Here is a 15,935-nt window from a genome sequence, read left to right on the forward strand (position 1 = left end):
GACCCTTCCTGAAAATGAGACATTGCGAGCCTATTTAGATAAGTATCTAGCTCTAGGATACATTAGGCCTTCCAGATCCCCTGCAGCCTCTCCGTTGTTTTTCATCCCGAAGGCCAATGGTGAAAAGAGATGTTGCATCGACTACAGAGCATTGAATTCCATCACCGTAAAAAACCAGTACCCACTACCCTTGATCCCTGTTTTACTGGAACAGGTTCGATCAGCGCACATCTACACCAAACTCGACCTGCGTGGTGCATATCATCTTGTCCGTATCAGAAGGGGTGATGAGTGGAAAACTGCCTTCAAGACGCGGTATGGGCTTTATGAATATCGGGTAATGCCCTTTGGGCTCTGCAACGCCCCAGCCGCTTTTCAATTTTTTTTTAATGAAGTGCTGCGTGAATATCTGGATCATCATGTCATTGTTTATATTGATGACATTCTCATATATTCCAATTCTACAGAGGAACACGTCACGCATGTGAAAACGGTGTTGCAAGCGTTGATGAAACATCACCTATTCTGCAAAATCACCAAATGTGAGTTTCATGTGACAAGGGTGGAATTTCTTGGAGTAATGCTCACTCCATCCGGACAGGTGATGGCCGAGAGAAAGGTACAAGCCATTGTGGGGTGGCCTCAACCGAAGAACGTCAAGGATATTCAGAGCCTATTGGGGTTTGCCAACTTCTACCGAAGGTTTATATAAGGATTTTCTGGAATGGTTTCACCACTCACTCGGCTCACGAGAAAAAACGTTCGGTTTGTGTGGGATGAAGAAGCACAAACCGCTTTTGATAAACTCAAGAACGCTTTTTCCTCCGCACCTGTATTAACACATGCCAATCCCGACCTTCCTTTCATTGTCGAAGCGGATGCGTCAGAAATAGCACTGGGAGCTGTGCTATCACAGAAAGAGGTCTCTACTGGAACGCTACATCCCATTGCCTACATGTCTCGCAAGCTAAGTCCTGAGGAGATAAATTATACTATTGCGGAAAAAGAGTTGTTGGCCATTCGGGATGCGTTTGTGGAATGGAGACACTGGCTAATGGGAGCAAAACATGTAGTCACGGTTTACACAGACCATCGGAATCTGCAGTTTCTAAGGGCAGCCAGACAGTTGTCACCTAGGCAACTCCGCTGGATGATGTTTTTTGAGGAGTTCCGCTTTGTGGTTACATTCAGACCAGGATCTACCAATAGAAAGGCGGATGCACTCACACAACGAGAAAATCTCCTACTTCCCACAGAGAAACCCATCTGATCCATCGTGGAACCGGCCAACGTCATAGGAGCAACGCAAACCAGTGATTTTTTGATGGGGGTCAGAAGAGGTACACAAACCTGTGTATGGCGCACATGGCTTCGACATCATCCAGAATGGAAACTGAAAGACGGCATACCGATGAGAGGACAACAGGTTCTAATACCCTCTCTCAAGTTGAGGAAAACGGTGTTCTCTTGGTGCCACGAAAGTCCAAGTGCTGGACATATGGGTTTTATCAAAACACTGGAGAAAACCCAGAGACAATTCTGGTGGCCTTCCATCAGACCTGATTTGAGTCGTTGGGTGGCAGAATGTGTTACATGCAACCAGATGAAATCGGACAGACAAAAGCCTCAGGGATTACTGCAACCTCTGCCCACTCCAGAGCATCCATGGGAGAGGTTTTCGGTAGACTTCATAGTGGGACTTCCGAAAGACCAAGGCAATACCACCATTGTGGTGGTTGTGGATTTTCTGATCAAAATGGGTCATTTCATCGCTTGCCCGCGGGTGCCCACTGCAGGCCAGTTGGCTCATCTGCTCCTTGTGAATATTGTGCGACTACACGGCCTTCCGAGGGACATTGTGTCTGACCGAGGGGCACAATTCACTGCTCGCTTTTGGAAAACTTGGTGTGCCGCCTTACGCATAACATCTTCTGTGTCCACCAGTTTCCACCCGCAAACAGACGGGCAGACGGAGAGACTAAACCAATCTTTGAAGCAATATCTCCGATGTTATTTGCAGACCAACAGTGACTCTTGGGTAAATTGGTTGTGGGTGGCTGAAATAGCTTATAACAACACGCAACACGCATCCACTCAACACTCACCATTCTTTTGCTCCTATGGGCATCACCCTAGATTCACCCCTATGCTGTTGACGAGTGACAATGTGAAGCTGCCAGAGGTGAGGGACAGATTGTTGCAGGTACGCAAAATACTTTTGAGTACGCGCAAAAATCTGGTGCAGGCCAAGGCGAGATACAAACTCCAAGCTGACAAGCATCGGAGGCCCAATCCAAGGTATAAGAAGGGGGACTTGGTGTGGTTGTCCACGAAACATATCAGGTTCAGGAAACATAGCGTGTTCAATCCCCGCTTCATTGGGCCTTACCGAGTGGTGGGCCATGTGAATCCTGTGGCTGTTCGGTTGCGGTTGCCTGCGCAGTTGCGCATTCACCCTGTTTTCCACGTTTCCCTCTTGAAACCCTCCAGGTGTCCGGTCAGGAAGGCCCCTTTGCCTATCTGGGTGCAACAGGATAGTGAATATGGGGTGAATCGGATCCTGGACTCTAGATGGGTGCGGGGTCGTCTCCAGTATTTGCTCTACTTGAAGGGGTATGGTCCGGAGGAGAACTCCTGGGAGCCTGCAGGGGCTGTTCGGGCTCCCCGGTTGGTGGCCCAGTTTCACCGGTTGTTTCCGGACAAGCCCCGAACGGCTACGGGTCCCCTTGTGAAGGGGGGTGTACTGTCAAGATCCGCATCGTCGGTGGCGTGGAGCCATCGGTAAACACGGGCATTCCGTACCTCGAACTACATTTCCCGGCATGCTGTGCATACGTCACGTAACGACGTGATGCGCGCGCATACCGGGAAATAAAGGGATGCAGAGAACGGCGAGGAAACGCCGATAATTCCGTTCGGATCAGAATGAAGCCGTGGTAGGATCTATGACTTGTTTTGCCCCAAGTCCTACGAACCTGTGAGTACAGAGTTGTGTTGGGTGTGCGGGGCGTTGGTAGTTTCGATCCCAACAGCGCACCCCACTTGCTGGTCTGCCTTGGTGTTTCTCTCGGCTGAGAGGGACTCGTTTAACAGACATCTTGTTGTGGATAACCAAGGGATATTTAGGCCGTTTTGCGGTCACCAGAATAGAAACACTAGTGATTTCGGTCACCTCCGGATCTACCTATCTTTTGTCTTGAAGAATTATGTTGTTTACTTCCTGTGATAAACAGAGGATAAGATTGATGCGATAGGACTCACTTTGCGGGATATTATCTCTGAGCCTCGCAGTCTATCAGAAAACTCTTCACATGTACATATCGAACATTGGTGTGTTCATGTATTCTAGATGGAAGTATTCCTTGGTGTGACCATATAACATGAAGGAAAAGTACTCGCCATTATTCTCCTTGTGTTCTCGTAGTTTATGCAGGATTCATTATTCTTTCTTTGTTCTCATTTCTTCAGGAGACAGGACGGGTATTGGAACAGAAAAGTACCTATATTAAGAGAATAGTTGCATAGCAAAGGGTATGTGTTCTATGTTCTCAACTCAGTAATAGGACTTGTGGTTACTTAGCAGAGACCCTTGACTGTGTTTTGTTTTATGTTCACAGTTGGGTACAAGTTCCTGATACCACCTCAGAACCATTGTCTCCATTTGGATGTGGCCTGTTGAATTTTCTTTTACAGGTATAGCTTAAGCGCCTGGGGGGGGAAGGTTATCTTAAGAGAGTATCTAGGAAAGTAGCGTTAAAGAGTGAGGGAGGTAGGGTGTTCTAATTCCTTGTTCTTTGTCATTACAGATCTCCCTCCTTGCTGTCCCCTTCCTTTCCCGCGGCGTTTGCATTGTCTCAGTTGTCTTTATTATTGTATTCGGACTCTGGGGCAGTTCAGAGGGTGCGGGAATTGGACTCACAGCATTGCCCCGAGGAAGACGGAAAGCGGAGCCTGATAAACAGACTCAATAGTAAAGTGCCACGTTTGTTGTATACGGTCATAGAAATAGTTAAAGGACCAAGTGGTTTAATAACAAATGGTGACGATTCTCCCGGTACAGTGTTTCGTGGAAATGGGGATCTTAACTTGTCATTCTTATTTATTATTATTAACCGCAACTACTCGATTTGGGGCAAGGAAACCGAGACCTAGTGTCCTACTTGGCCCAATTCAAAAAACTGGTGGTGGAGACAGATTGGACCGAGAGTAAGAGAGCTGCAGTTTTTTATCGTGGATTGAGAGATGTACTCAAGGATGTGCTAGCTCAGATTCTGAATAGCCCAACAGAGATTTTGGCATTGGTGGATTTAGAACTAGAAATTGATTTCCGTCAAGGCGAGAGGAAAGGCGAGAAGAGAAAGGAATTTAGACCAGTAGTTCCAAGATTTGATAGAGTTCGACCCGACAGTAGTAGAAGTACTGATGGGCAACAAGGTGCGGAGCCCATGCAGATATGAACTATAAGGGGCCCTTGTTGAAAGAAGAAAAAGAGAAAAGAAGGACAAGCAATTTGCATATGTATTGCGGTTCAGGAGAACATTTTGTTAGGAATTGCCGAAGAAGCCGAAGACCCTTTTCAAACCGAAGGAAAACTAGATGCACCACCTGTGAAAGGAGTTGAACAGGTGGGTGCGAATCAAAAGACAACTCCAGGGGAACACCGAGTAGCCAACACCTTACAGTCCTCGGCTCCACATTTAATTTTGTCCATGATAGTCAAGTTTGGACACATAACACTGACGGAGGTTTCAGTAATGATAGATTCAGGAGCCACAGGACATTTTTGTGACTTGAAGTTTGTGGATAAAGTTGGAATTCAAGCAATAAAAAAATTTAAGAGTGAGCCAGTTCGGGCCGTAGATGGAACTAACCTCTCTATTGTGAGCCATACAGAACAGATACAATTAATTTCTAACGATGGGCATGAAGAAAGAATTCAATTTAATTTAATCGATGCTCCCCAGTTTCAGTTCATACTCGGTCTTCCATGGCTCACAGAGCACAACCCAACCCTCAATTGGAGCTCCAGAACAATTGTAATGGATTCGAACTACTGTCAAGAGAACTGTTTTGGAGAAAAGGAAAAGACTCAGGGATGTAATCCAGCTCATTCCTTGTGTTAGGCTGGAGTTTCAGTGTGTGTCATCAATGCCCAAGAAATACCCGAAGAGTACAGAGATTTTGAAGATGTGTTCAATGAGGTGGAAGCTGAACAACTCCATCCTCATTGAGTATACGATTGCAAGATAGATATAGAACCTGGGTCAAATTTACCATGCAGTCGAGTGTATGCATTAACAGAAAAAGAACACCATCATTTGAAAGAATATTTGGATAAATACTTGGCCACGGGTTCATTCGGCCCTCTCAGTCCCCAGTATCCTCGCCTCTGTTCTTCGTGCCAAAGAAAGAAGGGGATTTGCGGACTTGTATCAATTATAGAGCAATTGATACGATCACCAAGAAGAATCGGTATCCGCTACCTCTCATTTCAGTCCTTTTGAATCAAGTAAAAGGGGCACAAATCTACACCAAGCTAGACTTAAGGTATCAGGAATCGCCATATGCGCCTACAATGCAAATAGAAATTACATTTCCCATGATTCCTCCTGCTACTTGCAGGAAGTACTTCAGGGATTGGGACACGCTTCCTGTTGCGTGTTATTCTGGTTTGGCGTCTTGTTGCTGCAGGCGTGTGAGGAGACTTCGCCACGCAGCGTTTCCTGGTTGCTGATTTAGGCAATTATCCTCGAACTTTGTTCCGAATCCAAGGTAGGATTTTTGGTCTGGCGTTGGTTTTGGCGTGCGCTGCCTGTTCGTCGCACTGCCTATGGATTCTTTACTTTTTCCACAGCGTCTTTATGGAGCATGTTGGCAAGCAGTTACGAGATTCAGTATTCCTTTTGTTTTGTTGTGAACAGAAAGGAAGGGATCCTGTCTGTTCTTATATGACTCTGTGAATATCCGGCTGTGATTTTGGCACTATTACGGTAACGCGGAGCATAGTGGTGATGTCAACTACATGCTGCCGCGTTTCTTGACTATTGTAATTATCAAAAGGGAGAAGTGGAAGTGGAGCACTGTGGTGGCCTCAACTACGCGCTACCGTTTTCTAATATGGACTTTAAAGAGGATTATGCTGTGAAAGCTAGCAGAACGTGTTAGTGGTCGCAACTTCACGTTGACTTTATGCTCTTTACTTTGGTGTTTGGTTTACATCAAGCCTTATTTACAGGAGCGGAGTGTTGTGGTTCTTGCCTCCTACACACTACTGTATCCTTTATTTCTTCGTCCTGAATTTCGGAAATTAATTGGAAGTTTATTTATTGAATGATGCTACAATTCAAAGATATTTCATTCCTTCATTTCAATGCTGCGGTATGTCCTAGGGGTGGAGGATCATAATCAGAGCTGTGCTAAGTGTAATCATGGAATGTCCTAATAATTGTGTTTATGTTCCAAATAGGCACTTTATGGTCGCAAGAAGAAAGGGAAAAGAGGCTGACATCAGAGAGCCTCGTTTTGTTACTTCTAAGCAGGTATACAGGGTTCATTTAGCGAGAATTCATGAGAGTAGCCATAATATGAGATTTGTTGCTTATGAAAGTATTGTTTGTCGTTTCAGGTTTCTCTTTCCCTGCTGACCCCTTCCTTTCCCTTCCCTTCTTCTCTCTTCCTATTTTTCCCTCGCCTAATGGCTCAAACACCCTATGAATTATATTCAGGGTGTTAGTGACATTTGGAGGTGGACCATTTTATACAACAACTGGATTCTGTGGAGTGCAACCTGACAGAATAACACGCCCACGAATATCACTCTACCTGATTCAGTTGTTCATAAACATGGCCACCATGGATGATGTATTGCAGGCGTTACTTCTGGGGCAACAGGAGCTAGCCTCCTCTAAAGACGAAACGACTGCATTTAGAGAAAAGGTAGAAAGACTGTCCAGAAATCCCTTTGATGCCTCTTCCTCTCAGATTCAGGTTACTGTCCCTCCTCCTATTCCCCTGGCTAGTCCTGAGAGGTATGCAGGCGACCCTAACAAAACACAGGTATTTCTGACTCAAATCATGCTCCATTTCTCGTGTAAACACGCCTCGTTCCCTAACAACCAATCTCGAGTGGCTTTTGCCATATCGTATCTCGTAGGAGATGCAGCTAACTGGGCTGTTCCGTTAGTAAGAAATAATGATCCGGTTCTCTCTGATTGGTCAGCTTTCCGTACCGAGTTCAAGAGGGTGTTTGATAGAAGGGCCACTACTTTTAGTGCTGACAAGGAGCTATTGGAACTTAAACAAGGAAGAGGTGATTTGATGACTTATTTAACCTCGTTTAATAGGTTAGTAGCTGAGACTTCATGGCCTGAAGAGAAAAGGATGTCCCTTTTCTAACAAGGGTTGAGGGATGGTTTGAAGGACGTAATTGCACAAATAGATCCTCAACCTGTCACGTGTGCGGATATGGTTAGTTTGACATTGAGATTGGATTGTAGAATGACAGAAAGGGGAGGAGACAGAAGAAAGTGGGATAGAGGCCTTCTAGGCCAGATTGGACTCCACGTAGACCTTTATCTTCCACTGACAGCAGTGTAGAACCTATGGAAATAGGAGCGGTTAGAGCTCCATTGACCAAGGAAGAAAAAGAAAGCCGAAGGGCAGCAGGGTTGTGTTCATATTGCGGTAAAAAGGGGCATTACGCAAGGGAATGCCCCTCCAAACCTAAGTTCACTGGGGTATGGGCCAGGAACAAAAGGGTAGCTGTGTCGGTGTTGAATTCGCCGGAGGGATCAGTAGAGGGAATCCCTGAAGGCAAGAGCGAAGCACAACCCTGGAAGGTTCCTTCATTGACTGTACTCACCCTATTGGACACTGAGACACATATCCTCCTACCCATGAGACTAGAAAGTCAATTACAAGTTCACCAGGTCTTGGTCATGATCGAATCCGGGGCCACCGGTAATTTTATCGATAGTGGTCTCGTGTCAACCTTGGCATTGGATAGGGTCTCTAGGGAAACACCAGAAGAAGTCCTAGCGGTAGATAAGAAACCGTTGACATCAGGGCTTATGACAGAGCAGACCGAGACTTTGGTAGTTTCTGTCGATGTTAAGGAAGGTATACATAGAGAGGAGCTAGCATTGAATATTATTGAAGCCCCACAATATGAAGTAATCTTGGGGATGCCTTGGCTAAGTCACCACAATCCATTGATCAACTGGAAAGAAAAGACAGTTCAGTTTGTGTCAGGAGAATGTCAGAAACACATGGAAGGGCCCAGAACCTCTTTCGCCTCTATGCTGAGAACCCCTTTGGTGGTAGCTACTGCTGCAGAAAAACTGGTTAGTTTACCCGCTGAGTATCAGGAATATGAAGATGTATTTAGTGAAAGTATGGCAGAGCAGTAACCCCCGCACAGGTTATATGATTGTAGAATAGACCTAGTGACCTCCTACGCCGATGACACCCAATTGGTACTGGCTATCAAAGGGGACGGGGAGGAAGTGGCCAATCGATTCACGAGAGGAATGATGGCAATAGGTGACTGGATGGCCACGAATTGTCTGAAACTCAATTCAGAAAAAACTGAAGTGGTCATCTTCGGTCACCTCTCCCCGGGCTGGTCACCTGTAAGCATGAGCGAATTTTGCGGATCTCGCGTTCGCGAATTTTGCGGATTTGCGGATTCGCAATCCGCAAAATCCGCGAATTCCCGCGAATTTGCAGATTTTTTTTTTTTGTGTTCGCCCGTGTTTCTGCCAGTTCGCGAGGGTTTTGTACACTTTCGCAAATTGCAAACTTACCTGTCGGGTCGCAAGTTTCGCGAACTTGTTGTTTCTACGTGTCCAGCCTGTTTGGGACACTCTTCTTCATCACTGCCACTCTCTGTCACCACTGCCACTCTCTGACTACTCATGCCACCCTCTGGCCCACCCATGCCACCCTCTGTTTCATCACCACACCCTCTGGTTGTCCAGTGTACATTATTTTCGGCAAAGCAAAGCACACCTTCCCTGCCTCAAGTGACCTGAATTAATTTGGGGCTGATTAATGTGTCACAGAATATTTTTTTAGCTGGCACCTGCTTCCTTAGTGCGCCCTGATTAGTGATCTTTTGCACTTGCTAAGTGCTTTCATTGTTGCAAAATTAGTTACAACACCTGCCCTGCCCCAACTGACAATAATGAATTAGGGGCTGATTAATGGATTTTAACTTCCAGCCTGGCTCCTGCTTGTCTCCCTTAGCTGTAATTCAGGACCTTTGTGGCATATGTGTAACTATTCTGAGGTTCAGAGCAGGGTCACATAATAGTTTCAACTGGCAACTGAACTCTGGAGGGGCCCCTCAGGAAGCACTACAGGAAATGGCTACTAATGATGAGCCTGAACTTTTGAACCTGGTAAGTAGTTACTTTCAGTTTTGCTAAAATCGTATTTCTGCAATTTTGCACTTATTCGCGGGGCGCGAACTCACGCGAACTCACGCGAACAGTGCGAGCAAAATCCGCTGCTCGCGGATTTGCGGATTTTGCGGGAGATTCGCAAATCTCGCGGATTGCGGATTTCCCGAAAATCCGCAAAATCCGCGAGCGGAACGGATTTTCCGCCCATGCCTAGTCACCTGTCTGGTGGCCACCATCTTTCGGTCCCCCGCCGAGTCCAGCTAGCAAAGTGAGAAATCTAGGCGTCATCTTCGATGCTGGCCTCAATTTTATGGCACATGCGAATAAAACTGCGGCTTCAGCTCATATGAAATTGAGAATGATTAGGAAAATACTACCTTTCCTACCGAACACGGCCGGGAAAACACTGATCAGCTCACTAGTCCTGTCCTCCTTGGACTATTGTAACGCTCTATTCTTAAATGCCCAAGTCCGAGTGACAAATAAGATGCAGTCAATCCAAAATGCAGCCGCACGAATGCTGGCTGGGATCCCCAAGTTCGCACCAGTTACAAACATCATTAGGGATCTCCATTGGCTCCCGATACGCAGCCGTATCAAATTCAAATCGCTGTGTATTGTTTACAAGTCACTCAATAATCAAGGTCCCCACTTTCTCAAACAGAATCTTCTCCATCATGTCACAACCCGATCTCTTCGTTCCTCTATTCAGAACTTCTTGGCTGTGCCTCGCACTAGAACAGTCACCTGGGGCGACAGGCGTTTCCTGGTTGCCGCCCCTAGACTCTGGAACACCCTTCCTGCACATATTCGAGCAAGTCCCTCCCTGTTCACATTCCGCAAACAGCTAAAGACGTGGTTATTTGACCAATAGCCTTGTATATCTTCTTTACCCCAGTTGCTGATCCATCCCTTAACTAGCGCCGAGACGCCCACGGGTATTCGCCGCGCTCTACAAATGTCAATAAATAAATAAATAAATAAATAGTGGAGGTAGCCACCATTCCATCATGTAGAGTGTATGCGCTATCCATACCAGAAACCACACACTTAAAAGAATATTTGGATCATTACACAGACATAGGTTTCATCAGGCCCTCCAGATCTCCTGCAGCCTCTCCTTTGTTTTTCATAAAAAAGGCCAATGGGGATCTGAGGGCATGTGTGGATTATTGCATGTTGAACAAGAACACCATCAGAAATAGATATCCACTACCCCTTATCTCTGTGTTGATAGACCAAGTAAGGAATGCCAGGATTTTCACCAGATTGGACCTCAGAGGCGCATACCATTTGGTCCGCATTTGTGAGGGGGACGAGTGGAAGACTGCTTTTAAGACCAGATACTGCTTATATGAGTACACTGTTATGCCATTCGGATTGTGCAACGCACCAGCGGCGTTTCAATACTTTATTAACGATGTCTTGAAAGATTTTATGGACAACAGCGTAGTAGTGTACATTGATGACATCCTGATATATTCAGAAGATACCTTGTTACACAAACAACATGTTGTGGAGGTATTGCAGAAACTGAGAGAACATAGCCTTTATTGCAAGATCAGTAAATGCGAATTCAGTGTGTCTGAAGTAGAGTTTTTGGGGGTGATTTTAAGTCATGAAGGGTTGCAGATGTCAGAAAGAAAGATGCTAGCAGTAAAAACATGGCCTACTCCCACCTGTGTGAAGGAAGTTCAGAGCTTTTTGGGCTTTGCCAATTACTACGGCAGATTTATTTTACAGTTCTCCAAGGTAGCTATTCCTTTGACTAAGTTGCTCAGGAAAGGAGAGAAATGTCAGTGGTCTGTCGAGGCTGCTGAAGCATTCGCTTTTCTGAAATCAGCTTTCACCACAGCTCCCATACTTGCACATCCACAACCAGAATATCCTTTTGTAGTAGAAGCTGATGCTTCAGATGATGCAATAGGAGCTATACTGTCCCAGCGAGACAAGGACACCGGGCAACTACACCCTATCGCCTACCTGTCAAAGAAGTTGTGTCTTGCAGAGAAAAATTATACAGTTGCTGAAAAAGAGCTGTTAGCCATTAAGAGAGCCTTTCAAGAATGGCGTCAACATCTGTGGGGGGCGGCCTTCCCGGTCACGGTATACACGGACCATAGGAATCTTCAATTCATGAAGACGGCTAGACACCTCACGCAAAGACAGATGCGATGGATGCTATTCTTCTCGGAGTACGATTTTACCATCACGTATCGGCCAGGGGCAAATAACATGAAAGCAGATTCACTTTCTAGGCAAGTTGAAACAGAGAGTGGTGAAGAGAACCTGGCAGCAATTGTAGATCCATGTAAGGTGATTTGCGTGATACAGGCAGATACGTTCCTGGAAGTTATATGCATAACTAAGGATCAGGATGCATGGGTCCTTTGGGCAACCAAGAGCAGCAACCGCTCATTAAAACAGGGTCTGCTTTTCATGACAATAGATTGTTCCTACCCACCTCAGTCCTGCAAAGAAAGGCTTTCTCTTGGTGCCTTGATTCCCAATTGAATGGACATCAGGGGGTAAGGAAGACCCTGCTACTTTTGGAACAACATTTTTGGTGGGAAACAGAAAAAGCAGATGTGTCCAAGTGGATAGGGCAGTGCGAAGAGTGAGCACGTGCTAAGAATACGACTGGAAAGAAGAAGGGTCTGTTGATGCCGCTGCCCACTCCTAGCAGGCCTTGGCAGACCATCAGTCTGGACTTCGTTACTGGATTACCTCAGGATCAGGGCAAGTCTGCTATACTGGTTGTCATAGACAGTCTCACTAAGCTGGGACATTTCATCCCATGTGTGAATCTCCCTACAGCTGGTCAAATGGCACAGTTATTGTTGACCAATATCATTCGATTGCACGGTGTGCCCGAAGTCATAGTGTCAGACAGAGGCCCACAATTCATTGCCAGATTTTAGAAGGTATGGTGTCAGGCCTTGCATATTCAGTCCTCGCTCTCTACCAGCTTCCACCCACAAACAGACGGGCAGAATGAGAGACTAAATCAGACACTTAAAAAGTACCTCCAATGTTACTCTATGGATGCCCAGGATTCCTGGGTTTGTCTGCTGTGGATGGCCGAGGTAGCATACAGCAATGCTTAGCATTGTTCAGTGGGGGTTTCTCCTTTCCTTGCTACCTATGGTTTCAATGCTAGGATCCTTCCAGTCCAAATCCCTGAGGGGGTATCTAATCAACCAACGGTCTTGGGATTGATGAAGAAAATACACACAGTACATAGGAAGATAAGGGTGCATTTGCTGCAGGCAAAGAAGGAGTACAAAAAATGGGAGGATAAACACCGGACCGAAGGCCCTGTATACCAGGTGGGCGATAGGGTCTGGTTGTCCACACGCAACATCAGGTTCAAACTTCGAAGTGTGTTTCATCCCAGGTTCATTGGGCCCTATACCATCGTGAAGCGTATCAATCCTGTGGCCTACAAATTGAAATTGCCTGGTACCCTCAGAATACACCCTGTTTTCCACTGTAATCTATTGAAGCCTGCCCTCTCGCCAAGAAGGCGGGCTCCCCCTCCGGTGGTCTTTGATGGGGGTCTTAATTACGAGGTGAAGGGCATCAAGAACTTTAAATACAGAAGAGGTGTTCTTTGGTATCTGGTGTCCTGGAAGGGTTACTCGGCAGAGGACGATACCTGGGAACCTGTGGGTAATATACGTGCTCCTGCCGCCATCCACTCATATCACAGGAGGTTCCCCCTGCGACCAGGCCCTAGTAGGCGCTAGGGAGGGGGATGTACTGTCAGGAATCGCCATATGCGCCTACAATGCAAATAGAAACTACATTACCCATGATTCCTCCTGCTACTTGCAGGAAGTACTTTAGGGATCGGGACACGCTTCCTGTTGCGTGTTATTCTGGTTTGGCGTCTTTTTGCTGCAGGCGTGTGAGGAGACTTCGCCACGCAGCGTTTCCTGGATGCCGATTTAGGCAATTATCCTCGAACTTTATTCCGAATCCAAGGTAGGATTCTTGGTATGGCGTTGGTTTTGGCGTGGGCTGCCTGTTCATCGCACTGCCTATGGATTCTTGACTTTTTCCACAGCGTCTTTACGGATCACGTTGGCAAGCTGTTACGAGCTTCCGTATTCCTTTTGCTTGATTGTGAACAGAAAGGAAGGGTTCCTGTCTGTACTTATATGACTCTGTGAATATCCGGCTGTGATTTTGGCACTATTACAGTAAAGCGGAGCGTAGTGGTGATGTCAACTACACGCTGCCGTGTTTCTTGACTATTGTAATTATCAAAAGGGAGGAGTGGAAGCGGAGCGCTGTGGTGGCCTCAACTACGCGCTACCGTTTTCTAATATGGACTTTAAAGAGGATTATGCTGTGAAAGCTAGCAGAACGTGTTAGTGGTCGCAACTTCACGTTTACTTTATGCTCTTTACTTTGGTGTTGGGTTTAAGTCAAGCCTTATTTACAGGAGCGGAGTGTTGTGGTTCTTGCCTCCCACACACTACTGTATCCTTTATTTCTTCGTCCTGAATTTAGGAAATGAATTGGAAGTTTATTTATTGAATGATGCTACAATTCAAAGATATTTCATTCCTTCATTTCAATGCTGCGGTATGTCCTAGGGGTGAAGGATCATAATCAGAGCTTTGCTAAGTGTAATCACAGAATGTCCTAATAATTGTGTTTATGTTCCAAATAAGCACTTTATGGTCGCAAGATGAAAGGGAAAAGAGGCTGACATCAGAGAGCCTTGTTTTGTTACTTTTAAGCAAGTATACAGGGTTCATTTAGCGAGAATTCATGAGAGTAGCCACAATGTGAGATTTGTTGCTTATGAAAGTATTGTTTGTCATTTCAGGTTTCCCTTTCCCTGCTGACCCCTTCCTTTTCCTTCCCTTCTTCTCTCTTCCTATTTTTCCGTCGCCTAATGACTCAAACACCCTGTGTATTATATTCAGGGTGTTAGTGACATTTGGAGGTGGACCATTTTATACAACAACTGGATTCCGTGGAGTGCAACCTGACATAAGGGGGGCATATCACCTAGTTCGAATGCGTGAAGGCGATGAATGGAAAACAGCTTTTAGGACAAGGTTCGGGTTATTCGAATACCAAGTCATGCCTTACGGATTCTGTAATGCCCCAGCTGCCTTCCAGCACTTCATCAACGACATCCTAAAAGAATTCATAGACCAATGTGCAATAGTGTACATCGATGACATTTTAATTTATTCCTCTGATAAGAATAAACATCAAGGACAAGTGAGAGGAGTCTTGCAGAAGTTAAGAGATAACAGGCTATTTGTGAAACTGAATAAGTGTGCGTTCAACATTTCCCAGGTGGAACTTTTGGGGTTCGTTCTTTCCCCAACTGGAATACTCACGGATCAGCGGAAAATTGAAGCAGTGATAGACTGGAAATCCCCTGCAAGTGTGAAGGAAGTCCAACGTTTCATTGGATTCGCCAATTTCTATCAAAGATTTATCAGTGAATTCTCACGGAAGATACTTCCTCTCACACGACTACTCAAAAAAGGAATTCGATTTGAATGGTCAAAAGAATCTGAAGAAGCCTTTCAATCTTTGAAGAAAGATTTCACCTCAGCACCAATCCTTCAACATGCGGACCCTACAGAACCTTTTTATGTAGAGACTGATGCTTCAGATCAAGCTTTCGGAGGGGAGCTATCTCAAAGGCATAAAGTAACTGGTCAGCTACATCCAGTCGCTTACAGGTCAAGGAAATTGACTCCTGCCAAAATCAATTACACAATCACAGAAAAAGAGTAGTTGGCCATTAAGGATGCATTCAAGGAGTGGAGACATCATCTTATGGGAGCTCAACACCAAGTAACTGTGTTCACTGATCATCGCAATTTAAAATTCTTAAAAACAGCAAGAACGCTTACGCCAAGACAATTGCTGTGGTCGCTGTACTTTGCTGATTACGATTTCGTGATCACTTATCAGCCAGGAGCGCAAAACGGAAACGCTGATGCTCTATCCAGAATAGGTACAGAAGATCAATAGACCCTCACGGAAAATCAGACCATAATTCCAAGCACGGAGATTATCGGTGTCACAACTTCAATCGATCTAGAAGCACACATTTCTGAAGTCATGAGTCCAGAGGCTATGCAAAATTGGGCCAAGGAAGAAGTAGGCAGAAAAATCATCCGTCAGCTGCCTTATTTTAAGGAAGCCTTGTATATACCCACCAAGGAGTTACAACAAGTAATGCAAGAATGTCACGATGACATGTTAGCTGGGCACAAGGGAGAAGCTAAAACCGAAGAAATAATCAAGAGACATTATTGGTGGGCAAATATGACCAAGGATATTGAGAAGTACGTAAAGACCTGTGAGATTTGCGCTCAGGGAACGTCAGAACGGCAGGCTCTAAAAGGGCTACTCCAACCTTTACCCACACCACCTTATCCATGGCAGACAGTCACACGTGATCTCATTACAGATTAACCTCTTAGTCAGGAGTTTAACACCATTTTAGTGGTTGTGGACACGTTTTCAAAAATGGCACATTTTACGGCT

This window comes from Lissotriton vulgaris, chromosome 3_1 (genome assembly GCF_964263255.1).
Source record: "Lissotriton vulgaris chromosome 3_1, aLisVul1.2, whole genome shotgun sequence".
Lineage (NCBI taxonomy): Eukaryota > Metazoa > Chordata > Amphibia > Caudata > Salamandridae > Lissotriton > Lissotriton vulgaris.